Here is a 12,564-nt window from a genome sequence, read left to right as displayed (position 1 = left end):
GGTGTGGAGCAGTGATGGTAGGTAGCTGCCATATCAGGCGCTCCTGATGATTCTTAATTCACACCAGCCCGGACCGGTGTGAAGGCAAGTTTCAGAGTCCGAACAGCAAACTGAGAGAGAAAGAGCTTCCAGCAGGAGAGTGTTTGAGTGGCAAACTGAAGCAGCTTCCAGCAGGAAAACGGTCAGACCGAGACAAGAAAAATAGAATTGAGTGTTTTTACGCACGAGGAAAAAAATGTGTCCCTGTGCACTAAAGCTTGTGGATCTGTTTGAGCTTATGTGATAATACTTGTCCGAAGTGTGTGATTCACTACATTGACGCACATATATATTTTTTTATTTGCTGTTACCAGCGGTGTCTCAAATTTAGCACAGTTAAATGTGCTGTGAAATGTGATAATCACAACATTTAGACATGGTGCGCCACAGTGCCGATCAGAAAATCAATAAATTATTAGATGATTTACAAGTTCCGTTTGTTGTTTTTCACACACTTTTACTAGCCTATATAAGAAATATAACAGAGTCATTTAGTGCTTTGTGTGAGCACCATAGATTTGTTTCACACAATACAGCCTTGCACCCTTTCATGGTTCTGAAGTGGTTTGTCTTGTCTATCTAAATGCATCAGTAAGGGTCGCGTGCTCCTCAGTGTTAATTGTCAGCTGAGTGTGCTGTGTGTCACTGTTAGTTCATTTAGTCATGGCCTACAAATGTGGCTTTCATACCTGAGCACGTGAAGAGCTGATTAACTACTATTGACACTTTAATGTTTCCAGAATGAGTCATTTAGTTGTAGGAATTACACGCTTCATTCTTCAGCTGGAGGTGATGAGAGATGGCTGTTTGATGCTGCACAAACTAATTGCCCCCGGGGGCAGTTGTGTGTCTTGTCATGTGCTCCATTTTTTAAACGCTTTGTGAATTAAATTTCCTTCAATAATATCAAATCAATGCATTTTTAAAGAGGAGAGGAGAAGGTCGCATCAAAAAATCAGGATGGATGGAGGAAGAGGTGATCATTTTTAATGTTTATTTTCATGAATTCATTCTGCAGGACAGTTCAGCTGAGAGACACACGCAGGGGGAATCCTATAAAAGCCGAAGCGATCCTGTGTTATGGACAAGAGGAGAGGGAGTTTAGAGAGCAGAATCTGCAGAGCAGGTATGAAAAACACACGCAAGCTGTTCGATTATTGTGAGCAGAGATAGTGAGGAAAAAGAAAGTTGCTCTAACCTATTATAATGTGTAGGCTATAATGGTGATTTTGCTTCCGGAAATAGGCTACTAGTCAAAAAATATATCAGTTATTGTTTAGCACTATTTGTACAAAATCCAGCAAAACACCATCTGTGTCATTGTTTATACGCGCAGTTCTATTCACCAGGCACGGACAGCTTCTCCTTCAGCTGTCTGACGATCCTGTTTTTTTTATGCATTTCTAATATAATCTGCAGCTCCTGCAGTCTGTGTCCACATCTGGTGCAATAGGATTTTTCCATCTTCTCCCCTTCTTCCTTTCGCTCCCACAGCTGTGTACATTTCGCGCGACGCCCCTGACTGATGCCTGACAGACGGGTGATGGATCGGCGCAAGAGCACGTCGGTGCAAAGCCGAGCGAACCACCGGCAGCGGCAGCCTCACCCTCACCTCTTCCCTGTTTCTCTTCTCCTCCTCCTCCCCTCTCTCTCTCTCTCTCTCTCTCTCTCCGTCCTTGGAGCAGACTCTCTGGCGCCGGCGCCGTGACGTCACCCCATTCACAGCAGCCCTCTAGCCAGCCCTCGCGGCGCCGCTGAGGCGGTTTCCATAGAGACGGGGTTTCGGGGTTGTCAGTCAGAGGTGGTTCTCAGCTGATCGACCCGGGACGGGGTTCGGTTCGCTGCTTGTTTCTTCCTCGGTTGTGGTTTCAGGGGCCAGTAAACATTTGTTAGGACGCAGGAGAAGAGCACATGTAGCCACTCTGCGTTGACTAACACTGAGGCCGAGGAGGAGGCGGACAATACAACTGAACTTCACCAGTGATGGAATGTAACCGAGTAGCTACATTTATTCAAACGTATGGTGCTTGTACTTGGAGTAGCCTACTTACTGGACTATTTCCATTTCATCCTACTTTATACTTGTAGTTCAGTTCAGAGGGATATATAACCATACGTTTTTACTCCATTACATTTATCTGATATATAGGCTATAGTTAGGCTACTAGTCACTTTTCAGATTTAGATTTTACATCCAAAACAAACGATGATCTTATAAAATATAACCTACTGTTGTAGATGAAACTACCCAACAGTTCAAATGAGCTCCACCTGGATCAGTTTCAACATTAAACTGCTACTTACACCACAATGTATCAATCAAAATAACCATTTAATTTAATTATATAGCCTAGTATGCCTGGTATACAACACTCATAGGGGCAATCTTCTGCATTATGAATACTAAAAAGTAGATTTTAGTAATAAGTGACCATGTCAATGCAGACTTGTAATGGAGTATTTTTATCCTGCAGTATCCTATTCCTCATTTTACTTGAATACTTCCGCCACTGCTGAAATCCACCAGTTCCTTGCCTTTATTACTGCCATGATCTTTACTTTATGGTGTGAGATTAATGGCAGGTTTTTTTGTATTCTGAAAGAAACCATTAAAATCCCATTGTCTTAAACTCAGTCAGTTAGTGTGTGAGTCTTCCACCGAACTTGGAAGAAATCAGTTTAAGGCACATTTTCACTGATGAGTAGGTCTATTTCAGAAAAAAATGTGTACTAAAAAAAGCTTAATTGGAAAAAATTTGGCTCTAAGAACATTGCACATACTATAATGAGAGTAAAGTTTAACCAAACTTGTTTTCACTCAGCTTGTTTGCTATGGGAGAGCTCTGTATACTTGTTTCCAGATGTGGAAGCATGATGACCAACCTCAGCTACATTTGACCCAAGGCTGTCAAATAGAATGAATGGTCAAGACTTGTTTATTTATTTACCATAAGTCTTGCAAGTTTCAAGTCAAACTTTTCCCATGAATCCCACACACTCGAGCAAAGAGCCACAAGTCATTTTTGAAGTTTCTCTTTTGCCCCTTCAAGACTCAAAGACATTCCTCAGTCCCAGTGAACAAATAAAAGCCTCCATATCCCCCCTTCTGCTCCTGGTCACCAGCCTATTAGTTTGGGTTCAGGAGATAAGGTTTAGAAAACAAAGCGGAGCTGCCAACCAGCTGAAGTGCGCCCTGCAGCCCCGGCGTCGGACTGTCTGCTCCGGTCAACTTGTTGATCCTCCTGCCTGCAGTTGCACTTAGCCCTTAGAGTAAATATTGGCCTCATTTGAGATAATTCACCCGTTTTCTCCTCATGACGAAATAATTTTCACGACAGCATTTCCCTAATAAACTTTTTGTGTGACCTATCCTGGAGTTTACTGATGCAGGATATTGAAATAAAACGTCCCCCTTCGCATAAAATGTTGCCAGGTTGGTGGTTTGTCCGCAGTTTCTATAATAATGATTAATTAAACGACAAAATACTGAAGCTAGTCTGGTTAAGGTAGCAAATGAATAATATCCTACTATTAAAGGTCAGAAATGAAGACGAAAAGATAAAAACCACCAGAACAGGTTTGATGAAGTCGCTTTAAACACCGTCCTTGCAGAAGTTTAATAGCAACAGTCTGGATGTTTTTGTAGGCCTACTTGATTTCAACTCACTGCCTTGAATTGAACTTTTTATTTCCCAATTTTAAACCTGCCTGAACAAACCGCGCACTTTTACACAAAATAGTACACTGAATTCCGCTCGTTTCACAGTCCGTCTCCGTCGAAGTATCAACACCCGAGTGCCGCAGACAAACTTTCTGCTCTCCACCGTCCCGCAGCGCTGAAATGTCTCGCGCTCTGCTCTTCTTCTTCTCTGTGGGCTGCCACGCGCCTGTCGCGTGCAGGAGTGTACGCATCAGACAGTGTCGCAGGGACTCTTGTAGCAGCGTCGACCCTGTGGGGCGTGGTTTGCTATTATACACCCCCAAACAGCTTCAGGAGCGAGTGGGGTGAACTGTGCTCTCCACTGGGTGAACTTCAGCAAAATCTGACAAATTCTTTATATAACACACACTGGGCTACAACTAAGATCATTTTTACTATCTATCAATCTGCACATTTGTTTATCGATTAGCTTAATTGTGTTGTCTATAAAATATAAGTTAACAAGTCAAAATGCCCATTATAAATACCCCGAGCCGAAGGCAGTCAGTCTAAAATCTAAAGATATTTAGTTTACTATCACATATGACAAAGAAAAGTGGTAAATCCTCATGTTTAGAAGCTGGAACCAAATAAAGTTTAGCTGTCTTGCTTGAAAATGGACTGAAACCATTATCAATTATAAAAATAGTAGCTGATTCATTTCCTGTCAATCAACTCACTATTTGACTATTCTATTCTATAGGCAGTCAACACTAACAACCTCATTAGTGTGGAATAATGAAGTTCCAATCTCTGCAAGTAGTTTGAGTGATATTGCGCACGTTTTATGATCATTAAAAGTTCTGCCTGAACCAACCATCACATAAATTTAGCATGAGCTCATCTGTATGAAATGCACTTTTTCTTTGTGAATAGAGAATTAATGCATCAAGGAAGTAAATAGCTTTGATTTATCCAGTCTCTGGCCTCGACTGAAATACATCTGGTCTGTCGCTGTCTTCCTCTCTCTGTCCACCTCCCGCCTCTCTTCAGTCTCCCCTTTGGTCCAGATGGGACTCTCTCTGCTCTCTGAGCAACAGCCATTGAGGCCTGGCTCTATTGTAACGTGAGAGGCTGCAGCAGGCACACGGGTAGGCAGGAAGCACTGGGAGAGATAGATGGATGGGAGGGATGAGGTGGCCAGATTGGACTGGGAGACAAAGGCACCATGGCTGCCCGAGTGCCTCCCAGGCTGGTCATGAAGTGGCCACTCCAAGCCTCCCTGGAGGCCGGCCCTCCTATGGCCTGCACGCACACTGCTTCTCCACAACACACAGCTGGCAGCAGGAGATGAGACAGGAGGTTGGCTGGAGGTGGACAGCTGAGCCATGGAGATATATATTATGCTATAACCTGCATCTATAATGTAAACAACTTATGTAACTAGTCATTCAAAGTTGCTAAAAATCCACTTATTTTCTTTTAGAGCTGAACCACTCAGATCTTTTGGCCAGCGTGACAACCACCAACCAGTTGGCAGCGTGGAAAAGTTGGCTGCAGTTTAACTTTTGGGCAATATTGCCCGTTGGCATACAATCACACGTTAACATTGCTGTGTCGCCCACCTATCACTGCGGCACAGCTGTCACTGCAGCGAGCAGTCTGTACCCCTGTAATCAGATATCTGCATATCTCCACTTTCACACAGGGAGTTCGACAGTGTGGTTTCTAGTTGAATGTACTGGTAGAAGATGATTGTTGAAATCAGATTTTTTTTAATGCAGCAGGGAGAACGGAGGTGAGGTGGTGTTTGTGTGTAAATTAGGAGCTGGGCTGTGTTATCTGTCACAGCGTTATGTTGCCGAAAAATTATCAACATTAGCATTTGGTGTTAACGACAACTGAGTCAGTTATGGTAGGAATGTGACGGGTGCTTTACAATATAATGTAATTTCGCAGGGTCTGCGCTTGTCATCACTAACAGGAGTTATAGCAAGTAAATTGATGAAGTTTGTGTTTCATTCCCAGGGTGCAGTTTCTGAGGTTCCTCTATTCCAAGGGGAATTGAGAATGTGTGTAAGACCTGAAACTAGTCTCTGATACCACCTTTGCCTGAGACTTCTTGGATCCTGTGGTGACACCGTTGTGTCTGCCTGTTTCTTGAAGAGGCTGTGCGTCAAACAGTCCACTCTGAGGTTGCATTTCATTTTAGGGAACTTCACTTCATTGATAACTGCTGTTTTCACATTTTTTTTCATGACCAAAAATAGTTTGTGTCAGTTAAAGAATCCAACATGGACAAGAGATCCATAAAGTTCTCAGAGAAAAATGGAAATTTGAACATCGTCAATTCCACGACAACCTGGGAAACTCCATCTGCTGAGGAAGATCATGTGATATGTTTGAAATCTCCAGAACAGCTTTTAATTGAAGCTTGTAATGAGATTTTTTTGTCAACTACTATCATCAATATCAGTCATGCTTTATACTGTAATGGTACAGTTGTATAGTTGATTCTTCATACAAAACATCATAAAATATGTTGTTTTTGATTAACTTCATCCAAAATGCTGTGCAAGTATGAATGTAAATACACATTGTTAGACCCCAGTCCTTCTTAAGGTCTTGGTAACAACTACCTAGTATTAAACTAGTGATTTACTTTATTTGTTTGCACCTTTAATATGTAAAAAAATTCATAGTGAGTAAACATTAGTGTCGTGTAAATTGTAGTTACAGGAGGCCAAATGATACAATTAACTGAAGAGCTCATTCTTGGTCAATGTAGGTATAACTTTGTTTTATTTTCATCATCATACCTAGAAGAAACTTATTTTTTTCCAGTAAAGCGGAAAAATACAATTACAATTTTTCTAACCTAGCTAACGTTACTAGGGCATTTAAGCTAACATTATTGGGGCACTGTAATTTTGTTATTTCAGGTATGTTATTTTCATGAATAACTTTGTATTTCAAAATCCAAGTCATTGTCAGGTCAGATGTGTCAGCCATGTTTCATGTTACCTCTTTAACTCTCTTTAACAGGTCACAAGCTAGCAAGCTAACATTAATTTTGTCATGTAGCTCAGTTACGTTAACCAAGCAACAGCTACATCTGAGATACAGGTACAATATTTAATAAGAACTAATATATGCAATAAGAAAATCATTACCATGTTTTCATTTAGTTTTGTACTTGCAAAATACCGGCTTGTTACAACCGAATCCAGGACCTTAACTATAGTGCTCAGGTCATGATCTGCCAGTGTGATCCTCTTGGACCCATGCAGACAGAACGTACCAAGAAGACAACAACATTTTGGACTGAGCTCTGGACCCAGCTCCATCAGCAGAGCTCTGTTTCCTTCAACTGTATCTTTTTTTGCAGCAGAGCCCACTTCCTTATAACCCTAAACCCTCTGACCACAGTCATCTCGCTCTTACTCAATCTTCATCTATTTATACAGCGCAGAGGGAAGAGAGAGTTAATGTAGGAAAATCACTCTTCTGTGTTTCGGTGAAAACAGAGAACAGGTCAGAGAACAGGTCTCGCTGATTCATTGCTGTGTCCTATGCCATCTCTGACCACCCATACCTGTGTTATTTCTTAAATTAATAAAGGTAAATTATGTGTCCGGTGTTTGAGGAAAGCCTGGACCTGTGTACTCAGGAGCTGCTGGTGCTGTCATAACACATACAATATATTCTGTGTTTTTGAACAAGATTAAATGACAGAAAAAATAAATCAGTTATAGTGTCCTTTGCTGCTTTGGTGGGCTTTAATTAATTTTAAATACATTTTCTGATCATTTCGTAAAAGTCCTCCATCCATACTGAATGCCAAAACAATAGAAAAACACTTAAATCTACTCTGTTCTAAGCCAACAGCCCTTTACCATCTCTGCCAAGCTGCTTTCCATTGTCTTTGAAGTGTTATTTATTGTTTACAGCGCAAGTGTGAAGATTTGGCGTCCACCAGCAAGTCCAGATTCTCAAAACTCTAGATCACATGTGAGTGAGAGAAGTGGGCCAGTGTCAGAAATCATGCACGATTTCACTGCACATTGTATGTATAGAGGACGGGACAGAGACCAGGGTTACTCATGTCATAAGTTGACGTCCATCCAAGAGACACCCAAAATAAAGTTGCTGGATTGTTTCAGTTATTTGGATTTTTTGTGGTTTTTCACAGTTACATTTCCTGCAAGCTTGCAGAACTTGCTGACTAATGCTTTAAAGGAAATTCCTCTGGAAATCAGTAAATCAATATAACGAAACTATATTTCAAATAACTGTCTCCTGGGTTAATATTTATTTTCCCTTTAATTAGTACCACATTACATTGTTCTTTCCAGGAACTTTCCGAGGAAAACATTGGACCAGTAAAATAAAGAGTTACTGTTTTTTTCTTCATCGGTTTTATTCATCAAACATGAAGGTCGAAATGCTCTCTCAAAACTCTTTTCATACTGCCAGGAATAAATCTGAAGTGGAGAGAATGTTGAATCTTATTTATTTTGTTGGCTTAAAAGTGGTCAAAATTTAAAGCTGGGTTAGCTTTATATAAACAATGGATCAAATGACTGTGAATGTGAATGAAATGAATGTGCATGTAAAAGGAGTCACTTGTAGTTACAAATCCACTGATAACTATCACCCACCTCAGTTCCCCTCAGCTCTATGGAGAGTTTCAGCATGTTTTAACTCATTGTTTTGGTTTTAGGTCCACAACTTTACTGTCATGGTTCACTCTCACTGCTCTGATCAGCAGTGTTTCCACAGCAGCCAGGTGTGTTCAGCAAAAAACAAAAGAAATTAATACTTAATTATCAATACATTATGTCAAAACTCTAGAATCAGATGACAAATGTGTGTGTTAAACTCTCCCAAGGTCACAAAACTCAAACTAAATTCCTTCAAAAAAAATAACGGACATGTCATCAGGGTTCTCAGCGGTGCCCCCTGGTTAGAGGCATGTGGATTGGAACACATTATATAGTGGGATATATAGTAAGTAGCGTTTTCTTCATTCACAAAGCTACAAAATACTTTCATCTGCATATTTATCTCCCCAAGATCTTTAAAAAAAATAATCAGTGTTCAGAAATGTCAAAATATGTCCAAATTGCATCGCTGCTTCTGTTTCAAAGGGGCAGCTGAAGGTGTCTTGTCGTCCCTCACATGCAGATTTGCTGCTGTAAGCACGTTGAAGTGGTCAGGTGGATCATTGAGAGCCAGTGCTTTTAACTGATCACAACAACAAAGGTTCTCACGGCCCTAATCCTCTTTGGCTCTTATCTCTCACCCCTCCTCACCCGTCACCCATCTCATCGGCTCACATAGGATCAGACCTACCAGCACAGACTTTCTCATGCCTTTCTCTTTTGGCATGCTCTTAATATCCCTATTACTTTCTCTTTCTCATACCTCTTAGATTATCTGTCTCGCGCCTTCGTCTCTCTCTCTCTCTCTCTCTCTCTCTCTCTCTCCTCTCTCTCTCTCTCTCTCTCTATCTATCTATCTTTTCTTTATTTGTTTTTTTGGTCTCTGTTTCTTTTCTGCTGCTCTCACTTTTACCAGTTTATCTGTTCTTTTACACCAAGGGCATCTGGGTCCTAAAGGACCCTCTTCACCCTTTGACTAACAAAGAGCTGAGTCACTTTTGAAATGAAGAGCAGGGTCTTTGAATGACACTTGCTAAGCCCCATTTGAAGAGAAGCTTCAGTCTCTTATCAACAATAGCGTCAGCCTTGTGTGTGGACTCCGATCAAACATAAGGCGGTTCATTCAGGACGGTGGGAAACTAAGCAGCAGCGGGAGAGAAAAAGCATTTGAATAAAAACTTTTTTTTTTTGTGGTGGCATCTTTTAAATCTTTGTGATGTAATTATTTTAAATCCTTGAAACCTGCTGTGTTTCATATTGCCATCAGTTTTTACTTCCTCTCTATGACGAGCTGTGCTATAGTTAGTCCCAGCCAGCACAGGTTAATATGGCCATTTACTTTGATATCAGCAGAATGAATCAACCTTTAAGGGCTATTAGTGTTATTAAAAATGCCCCAGAGGGAGCAGCTATGGCTCGTGTATTTCCTGAGTCTGTGTATGTGTTGCAGTTAGCTTTAGATTATTGGGGCTTATTGGAGTAACAAGCTAATGGAATTAAGGTGCTGGATTTCATGCGCCGTTGCCAAGATTCAGCATTAAAAGGATGTGTGCTGAATAAATAGTGCTTTAAGTAGATGAGATTCCGACACGGGAGAGATTCGCTTGTCAGAGCAGCATTGTTTGCTTGGCTCCTGAGCCAGTGAAACTGTCAAGTGTGCTTCTGGCCACAGATAGATGGATGGATGGAGAACTCAGAGAGTGGATTTCTCTTCTTAAAGTGCATTTATAGAAGCTGAAGTTGACAAACTCTTCAAATGCTGAAAGCAACAAAACTTTTCCCCTTATATCTAGTGTTCAGAAGGGAAACGCATGAAGCAGTTCTGAGAGGAACTGCTGGAAGCGCACCGAGAAACACCAACACCCTCTTGATGAAAAAGCAAGGATTTCTATACAGATCTATATTTGCCAGCTAATTACGTACATGAAAAGCAGAATCAAAATGAAATCCAAATATTTACCAAAATAAACTCATGTTTTGTTTCATTTCTCCATCAGCGGTGCCAGAACAGAGTCCTCTCCATTACAGATAATTCATCTGATGTTTGTGTTTGTTGGTGGATTAGCTGGGAGGCGTTGCTGTTGGCCCAGGCTGTAAAACGCTCTCATCTGTATTTTAATGGACTAAGAAGCAGTGGGAGGATGTGGCTCCGTGCCACAATTTCACAGTGAAAGAGGGGATCGTATGTAGCAGGTAATCTATTTGTGAAAGTGTTTTATCCGTATAAATGGAATTAGTGGATGGTTTGACGACACGTTAAAAAGGCAACACTGAGTGTGTGTGTGTGTGCGTGTGTGTGCCTCTGTGCTCGAGGATCCATATTGGATCGACCCTAATTGGGATTTCTGTGCAAAATTTTTCTACACTTTAATGAGCTGGGGATGTGAGGTAAAATAGAAAATAAAATAAAAATAAAAAAACCAAAATGAAATGCTTTGGTATGAAATGAGTGCACGCAGACTCACACAATACACATGGCATGAAATCAGTGCTGAAAGAGATAAGGGCTGTATGTAGATGTATGTGTGAAGTACATTAGCTACTGTAAATGAGATATGAGTGATTATGTTGTGTAGCATCACGGCTATGGATTCGATTCAAATGTTGGATCACCCCTGCCACTTCCCTCTGAAGATGAAGGAGCTGGACACAGAACCTGCAGATGCTTTATTTCCTGCAATTCGCGGAGAAATGTTTTTAAAAGTTGAAAGCAAAATGACAGCACGCGTGCATCATATTCAGCTACGCACACACATACAAATACACACACAGAGCTTGCAGATGGTAGGGTCTCTCTAACCCGGCTCTGTGTGGCCCTTTCACAGTGTGAGTGGAGGAAGAAAAGGCTTGTCTTTTATCAGGCTCTGAACGCAGCAGTGTTGACATTGGGATGGCACCTAATTAGGTTAGGCCCAGCACAGCATGCATGGTTAACTAGGCTGGCCTAGGCCTCAGGCTCCACAGATCCCAAGGTGACTGCCACGCTACAGCTGAGGAATGATACCTCCGACTATTAACGCACTTTTAACGTTATCAATCTTCTAAAAATATTGCCACAACAAATACTCACAGCCATAGTTATTTTTCCTCTCCCTCTGCAGTGAGCAGGTAAAACTCTTGGTGCTTGCAGTGTTTGATGACCCATCAGTCTGGTTGGGGAGGTGGCACTGAAAGTTTTGTCCATCAGAGTTACAGCTCCTGTTATTCATTTATTTGTTTTATGAATCAGTCTAAATGTACTAAATGGAATGCTCTTATTTTCTTAACATTTAGATGTTTACACACTTCCTGTAGCAAGAGGTCAGAGCACGGTAAACCTCGGTTTGATAACACTAACACACTTTTTTCCAGATTAGCTACCAATTTATTTGGTGGTAAAAACCAAGCGTGAGTGCATCCGTGATATTGCTAATAATCCATTACCGCACAGGAAAACCAGTGAATTAATTGCTATGACAAGTGCAGGGGGTCAACGTTGAAAGATCTGGTCAAGATGGCAGCAGAAATGTTGCAGACAAAACAAGACAACAGAGGAAACAATAGTAAAACAGATCACAGTACTGAACAGGCTAAAATCAGAGACCGTTAGTGAAGGAGTCATTCGCCACTGAATTTTAAAATGGTCTTGAATTTGTCCAAAGATATCAAAATCCACAATTTTAATTCACTATTCTGTTTGTCAGCAGCTGAACCCATGAAAGTCTCTCTCCTCACATCAGGGACAGACAGCAGATAAATGTGAGCTGAGACCATTTGTGCAAGATGAACTGTGTGAAATAAATTTGCAGAGATGTGATGGAGGTTTGTCCAGAATGGCTTTACAAATCAAAATATGACTAATGACTCACTCAATAACACTGGCATATTTGTAACAAAGCCTTTCAAGTGCAGTTTCTTCTTTGTCCACCGACTAAAGGACACAGTGGGACAGAGGGAAGCTGACAGACACTCTGTTTGGGTCCAGTTTCACAGTCCCTTACTTCCCCCAAGGGGCTGTGCTTTGTAGCATCATTAACAGTTTCCTTGTGTGGAATCCCCTTCTCTGATTCCATTTCCGCTTTATTGCCAGTTTGGCCGTATTGAAGTGAGATGGTCAAGCTGGAAAGGGGATGTGAGCTTAAAAAAAAGAGGATGTAGTCTGGGAGTATCCAATCTTTGTGCTGACATGTGACACTGATGATTAAAAAAATCACATTTTGACTGATGTCTGCTTCAGTATAT

The 12,564-nt window shown here is 41.2% G+C and overlaps 1 long non-coding RNA gene across 1 annotated transcript; it reads right to left on the bottom strand.

The window, feature by feature from the left end:
* Nucleotides 1–1,019: 1,019 nt before the first annotated feature.
* Nucleotides 1,020–1,542, bottom strand: LOC130179969 (uncharacterized). The gene is made up of 2 exons (XR_008829352.1): nt 1,386–1,542; nt 1,020–1,112 (listed from the first exon to the last, which is right to left on the bottom strand). It is a non-coding gene; the product is annotated as an uncharacterized LOC130179969 (long non-coding RNA).
* Between the last annotated feature and the right edge of the window lie 11,022 nt (nt 1,543–12,564).

This window comes from Seriola aureovittata, chromosome 13 (assembly GCF_021018895.1).
Source record: "Seriola aureovittata isolate HTS-2021-v1 ecotype China chromosome 13, ASM2101889v1, whole genome shotgun sequence".
Taxonomy (NCBI): domain Eukaryota; kingdom Metazoa; phylum Chordata; class Actinopteri; order Carangiformes; family Carangidae; genus Seriola; species Seriola aureovittata.
This window is presented reverse-complemented; position numbering and strand designations above follow the sequence as displayed.